Source organism: Pinus tabuliformis, chromosome 8, assembly GCF_031772625.1.
Source record: "Pinus tabuliformis cultivar Carrire ecotype Pingquan chromosome 8, CPIR1, whole genome shotgun sequence".
NCBI lineage: Eukaryota > Viridiplantae > Streptophyta > Pinopsida > Pinales > Pinaceae > Pinus > Pinus tabuliformis.
The window spans coordinates 1,007,581,804-1,007,593,132 of record NC_142294.1 but is presented as its reverse complement, the minus strand read 5'-3'; the positions used below and the strand labels follow the sequence as shown (position 1 = coordinate 1,007,593,132).

General features: G+C 42.5%; 1 pseudogene; it reads left to right on the top strand.

Moving 5' to 3' along the window:
• Window positions 1–1,691: 1,691 nt before the first annotated feature.
• Window positions 1,692–3,530, top strand: LOC149238787 (25S ribosomal RNA; annotated as a pseudogene).
• The last annotated feature ends 7,799 nt before the right edge of the window (window positions 3,531–11,329 follow it).

The following is an 11,329-nucleotide window of genomic DNA, read 5'->3' as shown; positions in this document are numbered from 1 at the left end:
TACCATGGTTCTTATTAATACCATCTATCTAATGCCATGGCCCATTTGAAACTAACTGTGGTCCCTTCATTAAATGTGTGTCAACCACTTACAATTATTAATATGAGCTTTATTGACTCTTTACTTAACTATAACTATGACTCAATCCTATTACATAAATAAGGGGGTTAGGGTTGGACCCTAACAGTAGCAGGAACCAGGAAGAGCCCAACATGAAAATCAGTCTGCAACGTTGCCTAAATTGTATTCTGTAGAAGCTTCCCCAGTGGCGAACCTCGACCAAGTCCCTTGGAAGGGGGTGCCTGAGAGGGTGATAGTATCGTCAGGCCGAGACCCTGCTACATCATGAGGTGTTGTCTGCGAGTCAGGTTGTTTAGGAATGCAACCCTAATTGGGTGGTAAATTTTGTCCAAGGCTAAATACAAGCGAGAGACCGATAGTGAACAAGTACCATGAGGGAAAGATGAGAAGCACTTTGAAAAGAGAGTTTAAGAGTGCTTGAAATTGTGGGGAAGGAAGCAGATGGAGGTTTTTGATGCGTTTCGGTTAGATGTGGAACAAATTAGGCTAGTCCACTGCTCAACTTGAGGTGCAAACCAACACAGGTTTCGGAATCATCACAAGAATGGTTGGATTACTACCTGTCAGTTTTTCATTACGGTGGTTGCAGAACGAAGCATGCGTCCTTGTGGTGGGCCATGTGCACCTATGAGCTTGTGGTGTTGGTTGGCGAGCTTTCCATTCAACCCGTCTTGAAACACAGACCGAGGAGTCTAACATGTGTGAGAGTCAGCGGGTTTGAAAACCTATGAGGTGCAATGAAGCTGACAGGTGAGATACCCTCTCTAGGGGGGTGCATCATTGACTGACCTTGAGCTTATGCAAAGGGTTCAAGTGTGAGCACACATGTTGGGACCTGAAAGATGGTGAACTATTCTTGAGCAAGGCGAAGCCAGAGGAAACTCTCAGTGTACTATAGCAACAAGATGGCCGACGGTTTATCTATGGCGAGGTTTCAAGGTAGCCTAGGGGACTTCTGATATACCTAGAGGGTACTTGGAGGACAGTATGTGCGTGGTTCTATCTAATGTGCTACTACTCGAAGAGGTAACCACAGGGGTTACAAGGGAGTCCAAAAAGCGTGACCACCTCTTCTATTTCCTATGTGCATGCCTCCCCAAATCCATAGGTTTATGTGCTCAACGCCAGATCCTGTGGTTTAAAGATGCCAAAACACATCTCTAGCCAAAAAAAAAAATTGTTAAAAAATGGAGATCCCACTTTCCCTGGAAAGTTCTCTGATACCACTTGTTATGCTCTTAACCTGTAAGAAGATACCAGAATACCAAATATGCGAAGAAATATACCCAGAACATAGAACAATAACAAATAACAAAAAGTATTTTATTATTTAGAAAGAAATGTTCACTTGCCTCTTCGAGGGGGCAACCTCCAATAGAGCTGAGCTCAATTACAAAATAAGACACGATGCTCCTCGAGGGGAGTCTCTATTCTTTATATAGGATTCATACATGCAATACCATGGGGCAATACCATGGTTCTTATTAATACCATCTATCTAATGCCATGGCCCATTTAAAACTAATTGTGGTCCCTTCATTAAATGTGGGTCAACCACTTACAATTATTAATATGGGCTTTATTGACTCTTTACTTAACTATAACTATGACTCGATCCTATTACATAAATACGGGGGTTAGGGTTGGACCCTAACAGTAGCAGCGAGCGAACCAGGAAGAGCCCAACATGAAAATCAGTCGGCAACGTTGCCTAAATTGTATTTTGTAGAAGCTTCCCCAGTGGTGAACCTTGACCAAGTCCCTTGGAAGGGGGTGCCTGAGAGGGTGACAGTCCCATCAGGCCGAGACCCTACTACATCACGAGGTGTTGTCTGCGAGTCAGGTTATTTAGGAATGCAACCCTAATTGGGTGGTAAATTCCATACAAGGCTAAATACAAGCGAAAGACCGATAGTGAAAAAGTACCACGAGGGCAAGATGAGAAGCACTTTGAAAAGAGAGTTTAAGAGTGCTTGAAATTGTGGGGAAGGAAGCAGATGGAGGTTTTCGATGCGTTTCGGTCAGATGTGGAACAAATTAGGCTAGTCCACTACTCAACTTAAGGTGCAAACCAACACAGGTTGCGGAATCATCACAAGAATGGTTGGATTACTACCTGTCAGTTTGTCATTACGGTGGTTGCGGAACGAAGCATGCGTCCTTGTGGTGGGCCATGTGCACCTATGAGCTTGTGGTGTTGGTTGGCGAGCTTTCCATTCAACCCGTCTTGAAACGCAGACCGAGGAGTCTAACATTTGTGACAGTCAACGGGTTTGAAAACCTATGGGGTGCAATGAAGCTGACAGGTGAGATACCCTCTCTAGGGGGGTGCATCATTGACTGACCTTGAGCTTATGCAAAGGGTTCAAGTGTGAGCACACATGTTGGGACCTGAAAGATGGTGAACTATTCTTGAGCAAGGCGAAGCCAGAGGAAACTCTAGTGGAGGCTTTTAGCGATACTAACGTGAAAATAATTCGTCTAACATGGGTATGGGGTGAAAGACTAATTGGATCATCTAGTAGCTGGTTTCCTTTGAAATTTCCCTTAGGACAACTGAAGTTCATGTGCGATTTTTATCTAGTAAAGAAAATGATTAGAGGCATTGGGGGTGTAATGCCCTCGACCTATTCTCAAACTTTAAATAGGTAAGAGGGCATAGTTGCTCCATTGAGCCATGCCATGGAATCGAGAGCTCCAAGTGGTCCATTTTTGGTAAGAAGAACTAGCGATACAGGATGAGCTTAACGTCGTGTTACGGTGCTCAATTGTGCACTATCCTAGATCCCACAAAGGGTGTTTGCTGATTAAGACAACAAGACAGTGGTCATGTAAGTCGAAATCTGCTAAGGAGTGTGTAACAACTCACCTGCTGAATCAACTAGCCTTGAAAATGGATGGCGCTGAAGCACGCAACCTATACTTGACCATTGGAGAAATTGCCTGGCTTCAATGAGGGTCGTTGAGAAACCTTGGGCGTGAGCTTGGGTGGATCGACCCCCTATGCAAAACTTGGTTGGAGTAGCAAATGCTCAAATGATAACTTTTAAGAATGAAGTTGGGAAAGGTTCCATGTGAGGAGCACTTGGGCATAGGTTAGTCAATCCTAAGAGATGGGAAAGCCTTGTATAAAGGGTGCACTCTACACGAGCATTGAAAGGGAATCGAGTTAATATTCTCGAACCGGGACATGGTGGTGGGCAGAAACATTAGGAAATCTAGAGACGTCGTCAGGGGCCCCAGGAAGATTTATCTTTTCTTTTTAAAAACGTTCCCACCATGGAATCGGTTCACCCAGAGATAGAGTCAAATAGCTGGAAGAGAACCACACGTATTGTGGTGTTTGGTGTGCCCTTGGCGGCCCTTGTAAAAATCTAGAGGAATGAGCATCATTCATGCCTGGTCATACTCATACCGCATCAGGTCTCCAAGGTGAACAACCTATGGTCAATAGAATAATGTAGGTAAGAGAAGTCGGCAAAACGGATCCATAAAGATGAGAAAAGGATTGGGTCTAAGGGTTGGACCTAGGGGTCTGTGCCCTCAAATCGTGGGTTGTCGGTGTTGGCTGCTCGAATTGTTTATTTATTAAACAGTCGAGTACCACATTAAATTGTCAACCCAGGGAAGTCCTTTTGTTTCAAAGGTGACCTCGTACTATATGCACTTAATTCTAAAAGTATTAGAGGCTGTAGTATAAACAAATCTACTTTTTATCAAACCCTTACTTTGTGTTACAACAGTTATGATCTATTGCAGAAATGAAATGAAAACAATTAACTAAAGGTAACAAATCTGCAAAAAGGAATGATGGCTGTCTTGTAACAGAGGATCAGGACCCTATCCTCAGGGTAAGGATGTTCAGCACCTACCCCTATGATCAATTTTCCAATGCACACTGCAATCCCTAATCACCGGTGACACACTCTTTTTACAGCGCCAATTGATTAAGAAAACAGAGTATCAGCAAAGGAAAATATTAGAAGCAACGCTACATAGAAGTCACACACACACAACAGAAAAGAAATGGGTGAATCTTGTGAAGAAGGTGGGCCCTGTCCCTCTCACAAGATTCCCCAGGACACAGATGCTAAGTAAAAATGCTCAGAACAGTGCTTTATTCATCTGCCAAAATGTCAAGTTACAATAAATATTTAGACTTGCTCTATACTACAATACCCCTGTTACCACCTCTAATGTAGATTTCTCCTCTTTATAGAGGAGACATATATTAGAATAGATTGTCATTACCCATTTAGTTGACCCTTTTGTACAAAAATAGGAAATTAGTTCCTGCTATAGCATGCTGTTACAACAATGTGTAATTTTATCATCTTTGTTAATCAGATCCTTTTGCTATTGCAAAGCTGGTAGACCTCGATCATCTCTTTGAGATCCTCATACTATCCTTGGCTGTTCCACCATTGTTGCTGATCTGGTAAATCTTAACTGTTCCCGTGAAGTTCTCATGCTACTCCTGGTGTTCCAATATCTGCGACTGTGTTTTGCCAATTTTGGACAGTGGTTGATCATGCTATGTCAGCATTTGCAACGTATAGTTCTGGCAACTTCAGACGGTTACTGCTCCTGCTAGGCAATTGCTGTTCCAGATGTTTCAGCCATTGCAAAATGAGGTTTTACCCACTTTAATCAGTTGTTGTTTCTGGTATCGCAGCAACTTCACAGTTGTTGTTTCTGGTGTTCCAGCAACTGTGAATTATAATTCTGCAGACTTTAAACAGTTTCATCAACTGTCAGTGACTTAGTCAACTTCCAAAGATTAATTATAAAGATAACATGAATATGTGTTGAATAATTAAACTTATAGAAATGAGGAGAGTTACTTCATACCTTTGGAATAATTAGGTCAAAATGTTATCAAGGCTTTCAACTTATGGGCTAAAGAGGGTAATATAATGACAAAATACAAGGTCAAAAGTAGACAATATGGAGTCCTAACATCCCCCCCAACTGAAATGGTTGCATGTCCTCATGCAACGTTTATTCTGAATCAGAGTCAGAATACTGGGATGAAGAGTGTAAGTTGTTGATACAGTAGCTAAAGAAGGTGTTGTCCATCTTATTTATGAACCCACAGACATTCTGTATTTGCTGCCACACTGCCACCTCCTCCTTTTTGGTCAGTTTATAATGAGCCTTATATTGCTGACTAGGTATCCACAAGAGCAGAAAATAAAAATAGTACCCAATCCACTTTTCAGCACACTGTTCTATACATCTGACATAATGAGGTATGTGTGACATTGCTATTGGAAGATTGAGAGGATTGTAAGGATGATATTCCTGTCTCTCTTTCAAACAATGCTCCCAAAATAAATTGTTTGCTTTGATGGCCAGAGCTCCCTTTGTTTTCACATAATGCTGGAAGTCCTGCAACATTTCTGCTTGTAGTTGCCTCATATGATCAAGCATGCCTGGTTTAGTCAGATTCTGTTGATGTTGTGCAATAAAGATGGCTGCATTCCGTGGTTCACTTCAAATCCAGAGGAGGCAGTGTTATAGACATTTTTGTGCCTTACAGCATGAAGCATGAAATTTCAATAATCTAAGGGATCCAAAGTCCCTAAACATGTTGTTCCTACCCCTAGAGGAACAAGGTCAGCAAACCACAGCACTAAATATCAGTTCTCCACCTGAAAACACTCAAAAACAAGCTAATTCTGGATCATGTCAACTGCTCCACTGAGCATCTGCGCTGAATGTCAACTGCTCCACTGTGTACCTGCGCTGAATGTCAACTGCAAAGAAGGCTACCTGCGCTGGGCGAGTTTGGCCAAGTGGCACAGTCATTCCTCAAGGTGTCAATGCCCAGGAAGCTTCCAAAATGACACTTGGATCAGAGAATTTGACTGGTGATGAGTAAGAGGGTCTAGATCTCCAAGTGGAAGCAAGAACCTCCAAGTGGACTCAAGAACTGAAGAATAACTGAAGTGGGAGAGGACACTAGTCAGCTTCATGCCAGCTACAAGCTGACTCATCCTTTCTCCAAAACTCCTATATATAGAGCTCTCTCATGAGGTCTAAGGGGGCTGGAATCTTGTGAATGTAAGGAAGTGTTGTTGGTTTGAGTATAGAACTATTGGGTGATTTTCTTGAAGGAGGTGAAGAGGAGATTTCTTTCTGCTGGGAGGTGATGCTGGATTGGGCCTTTTATGGTTGTATCACTTCCTGAACTTTACTTCTTCCATTAATAAAGCATTTGAGGTTCTTCTATATGCATGTGTCTCAATGGTGTATTGTTATACTTGTGTATTTGGTTTATTCTAATCCTTGAATCAATTATGAATGTATGCTTCTTGTAGTTTCCCTCTCTTGTCATTTTGCAGGATCTTGGTGTAGCTGGGCCAGTGAAAGAGCAAGGAACTGGGAGCAAGCAGCAAGGAGAGAAGATTGGATCAATCATTAGCGGAAGATATCGGTTAGTGGATCTCTTTCTCCCCTCTTTTACATCTCATAATGAAGTAATCTCGAATAGCTTTGCTTTGATTGTTGCTGAGGTACTATCACCCTTAGAGTGGGATAGGGTCATTCCGTATTGGATACTTTTCCCAACAAAAAATTGGCGACTCCACTGGAGATCGTATCATGTTGGTTGTTTGTGTTTTTGCTATTCATTTCATAAACACAGGGAGTACCGAATCGAACTGCATTTGGATCTTTCAAATGCAAAGTAGAGGGCAGCTACTCTAGCTCAGTTTCTGGGCATGTTTATGATTTGAAGAGCTGATCCACAAGGACTCTAAATAGCTCTTAGTGATAGCTTTTCATCCTTCTTTTCATCCCTTAGTGTGTACTTGATTGATAACTTCTGATTTGGCCAAAAACTGTGAATTTTTGAACAATCTGTGACCCGGAAACTGAGAAAAACGAAAGTTTATCTCTTCAGTGCAGGCACTGTGAAGGCAGTCTGCATTTCAGCGCAGTTCCCGAAGGGGCTACCTGCGCTGAAGGTCAAACTGCCAGTGTACTACCTGCGCTGGACCAGTTTTGCCTAGTGCTACTGGGGTTCCCTGCTGTTTATTGCCCTGTTTTCACCCTTGTTTTTGCAGCCTGTTATCAGTCAATGTACCTATCTGAAACCAACTTTCCTTGCCATTATTCCGCCTCGGTTGTGTAAAGAAACTGTATTTGTTATTTGTGTATTTCTTATGTCATTTGCAGTTTCCCATAACGAAAGTGAACTAGTCTTGCTGTGGCCTCTTAGATCTAGACCTGTGATAAAGTGTCGTTTTGATCTTAAGAGTTAGTTTGTTTGCTGTTCATAGCTGATTGAGCTTTTGCTTTCGTCATATGGTTTGAATTTATATATTTCTAGTGTCGAAACAAGTAAATCTTAAGGTGTCTTTTGATTTTGGACAAGCTTGTTTGCTTTCACTTGAAATTGAATTCAAAATTATACAACAACTTTCTTTTTGTATTGCACCAACATTAAGAAAGAGAAAAGAAATACCTGCATTGTGCATGTGCATTTTGATAGTTTGCATGTTGATTTAGGAAAAAGTGCATTAGTGTGTGCTCTATGATCTGTGTGAAAAGATGATGTCTTTCTTTTCCCTCAGTAGTTAAGATTTTCATAAGTCGAAAAGATTGAAAAAGCTTGCTTCTCATCTTAGACTGCATTTATGAATTTGTATCAAACATCTCGTGGTGAACCTTGAAAGGCAAACTTTAAAAAGATCAACTTAAAATATATTGAATGAACCTAACAACGCTTTGAAACATAACGCAAACACATAGAGGTCTAAGCTAGAGACGTGTTCCGGCGTCGTTAAACGTGATATCTTAGCGTTGAGTGGTTGGGGTGATTCCTCCACGGTGAAGCGATAAGTATCAATACGGACTTGTGCTCCCATGTACCGTCGCGTATATATTGGGAGACCCCTATAGGAACAAAGCCTTTATCCATAGGAAGCCGTGTCGGCCGCCCTATTGATCACAACGCAGTGAACACAGCATTCACGAAGATCGACCACTCGTACCGTAAAACGTATTCTGTGGTTTTGCGAAAAGTTTGGCACACCCTCTGCCTAGATCTCCAGAGAAGTTTCTTTTGGCCTTTTTCAAACTCTATAACTGAAAAAGTCCATCCGAGCATTTGTCACTTCGGGCTCGTTAAAACATCGAAGGAGACTAGAGTCATCTTTAGCTTTTTCTCGACTCTTAAAAAGTGAAAAAGCAAGTTGTGTCTAAAGCGTCGTTATAAAATTTATTTTAAACGGAACATAATCACCTCCTATTCCTGCGTTGATCTGTAGGTTGAGAACATGGAATGCCCCAACCAAGGAATTCCACATGATGGAAATCCTAGTCTTTTCTCCTCTTGGGGAGAAGTTGGTGCGCCCCACATGGCCACATTGTCCCTTCCAAGACTGACAATTGGCCTGCCTATTTGGCTATTCTCAACCAATGTAGTTCAGAACACCATGGTTCCTGAACAGTCGGGTCAACAGTTAGATCAGTCTAGAGCTGCCCACCAGCCTTCTACTTCCTATAACTCTTCCTCCAATCCTTCATCTTCGCAAGGTAGAGCCGGCAAAAGCCAAGCTCCCATGGAGAAGAAGGAGAAGAAGAAGAAAGAGAAGAAGAAGAAGGAGCCTAAGGCGACTGGGGGCAAGCAAAAGACATCTGACAGAAATCCACACACAGCACAGACCGAGCCTAAATCGCCATGTGTCATATGTAGAGGAGACCACTTCCATAGAGATTGTCCCTGTATTCCCCGGATACTAAGGGACTGGTCCCCTCGTTTGCACAGTTCGGGAGCATCAACCTCTGATAGCCATGTTGAATTCTTACCGTCAACCAGCGAAAGTGAAGGTTCAAGACAAAGAGGGGGAGCAAGATCCCCCTGTAAACTGTGTGAAGGCGATCACGCCATCCACCGTTGTCCCTTCTTAGACGAAGCGAAGAGAGTTTTGGAAGATCGCCCGATTTCACCATTGAGACTTCCTCCTGGATACAAAAAACTCGTGCCAAGTCCTTCGTTGGTTGAAAATACAGCTGGCCCGCTCAAGTGGTCAGCTAAAGCGTCAGTCATTGAGAATGAACCTACTGAATCCAGACCGGACGAAAGTCCAAAGGTCGAAACGGCAGTTGACCCGGTTCTTCCTTCAGAGGTTTCATCCTCAAATGACACCGTCACTGAAGATTCATCTTCAAATGACACCCTCACTGAAGAGAATAAGGATGACACCATCCAGATTCTTTTCATCAACACCGACTCTGATGAGCATCAGGGCAATGCACCCATTCCTTTATCGCAGGAAGGAACATCGTCAGGGTCATATCCGGCCGTGTATTCGGTCCCACCGCCAAGCAACCTGGTTGTGTCCTTTGATTGGAACCAACTAGGCAGACCCCGGTTGCCAGCCAGTGTACCATTCAGAATCATAGTCCAAATTTATAGAATGGTAATGGCTGGAACTATCATTGATGAAGGGGCATCTGTGAGTATCCTTTCCTCTATTGCTTGGAAAGCACTGGGTTCCCCAGAGCTTTTGCCTGAGATAAGAAATCTCTCGGGTTTTGATAAAGGAACCAGTCGACCATTAGGGATCCTCCCCAATGTGCCTGTTACATTGAAAGGGAAGACCGTTCAAATGAACGTGATGGTCGTTCAAGGACCCTTGGATTATAACCTACTCCTTGGACGAGACTATATATATTGCATGGAGGCAATAGTCTCCTCACTCTTTAGAGTAATGTGTTTTCCACACGAAGGAAGAATGGTCAAGCTCGTAGACCAACTTTCATTTCCGGGATCACGCATCGCAAATAGTCACATACCAACCCTCAATGGTCTATTCACTCAAGAAATGTCTCCACCCCCAGTCCTCCTTCCCGATGAGTGCGAGTGATTCGGAAAGATGGGACTGGAACCCAGGGGGCATGCATCCTGGTCTGCTTCGGGCAGAGGAAACCTTGGGTATAAGGCAGAATTTCTGCGAAAGAATATGACTAGTCCGTACCCCATCCATGGATGGAAGAGGGGTTGTTCTAGAATAGGATTCTTTTGTTAAGGTTACTTGTTTGACAAAGGTCATTCACCATTGTCTACTTCGGTAGACAGTGCCGAGGAGATGTTTTCGTTTGATGGTGTTAACAAAACAATCTTTGGGTAACCAGAAAGAGGCAAGCCTCACCCTTTAAAACAAATGTTTTGACGGATAAGTAGGGGCAGCCTTGAAATTTTACTTTATACCTGGGGGCATGCAAACCTTTTGGAGTGCAAGCAAGGGACGACTATTTATTTTTTTTAAATTTTTAGGTCCTCCCTTTAAACCTGTAGGTCTAACCCTTTAAACTCGTAGGATTAGCCGTTTCCGAACTTGCATAAAGAAAGGATGAGAAGGAGCATAGCTTCGTGGGATAAAGCTCCATAAAAAATAGCTATCTCACAGGAGACATTCTTATCTTATGACTGGTATATCGAGCAGTTTTACCGCGGAATTTATGCTCGTTAAAAAATAGAAAAGCGAGATCCGAGCAGTTTTAGCACATAGTTCATGCTCGTTAAAAAATAAACATAAGATTGAGCATTCAAGCTCATTAAAAAATGAACATACCCCGGTAAATAATCTCTGTGATCGTAAATTTATTAGCCATAAAAAGCCTTGGTCGTGTTTGCACCTGCCACCTCCATTCCATTTGGCCAATCGTTCACCTCCATATGATTGTTTACCTATTTTGAGGAACAGCTGTGAAGAGTGATTTCACTTAGCCATCCTTGTGACACTGCCGTGATTGGAAAATTCCAACCTGTACCTGGAATCTGCTGCTATCCCTGTTTATCACTCGTTCCTCAAAAGACGAGTCTTCTTTGAGCTCTTTTCATCTGACTCGTAAAATATGAAAAGTTTGCCGAGTTTTGGCCTTCCATCTCGTTAAAGTGACCGGAAGAGCTATCCCTCCTCTAGATTTTAATCTTTTTGGACCTGAGGGATTATTACACAAAAAGGTCGAGCGCTTGTTTTGTTCGGCTCGTTAAAGTTATCGAAAACTCATCCCTTCTGTATTGTTTTATACTTTTTTGGACTTAAGGGATTAGATGAAGAAAAAGGAATTTTGGAGTTAACTTTCTGTACCTTTTCAGACTCTCTAAAAATGAAAAGGACCGAGTTTTCCTTGTCGTTAGACTCGTTAAAATGATTAAATAGCGACAAACTTGTCTTTAGACGAGAATGAGTTTCCCTATCGCTAGGCTCGTTAAAACATAGCGATGGGCTTG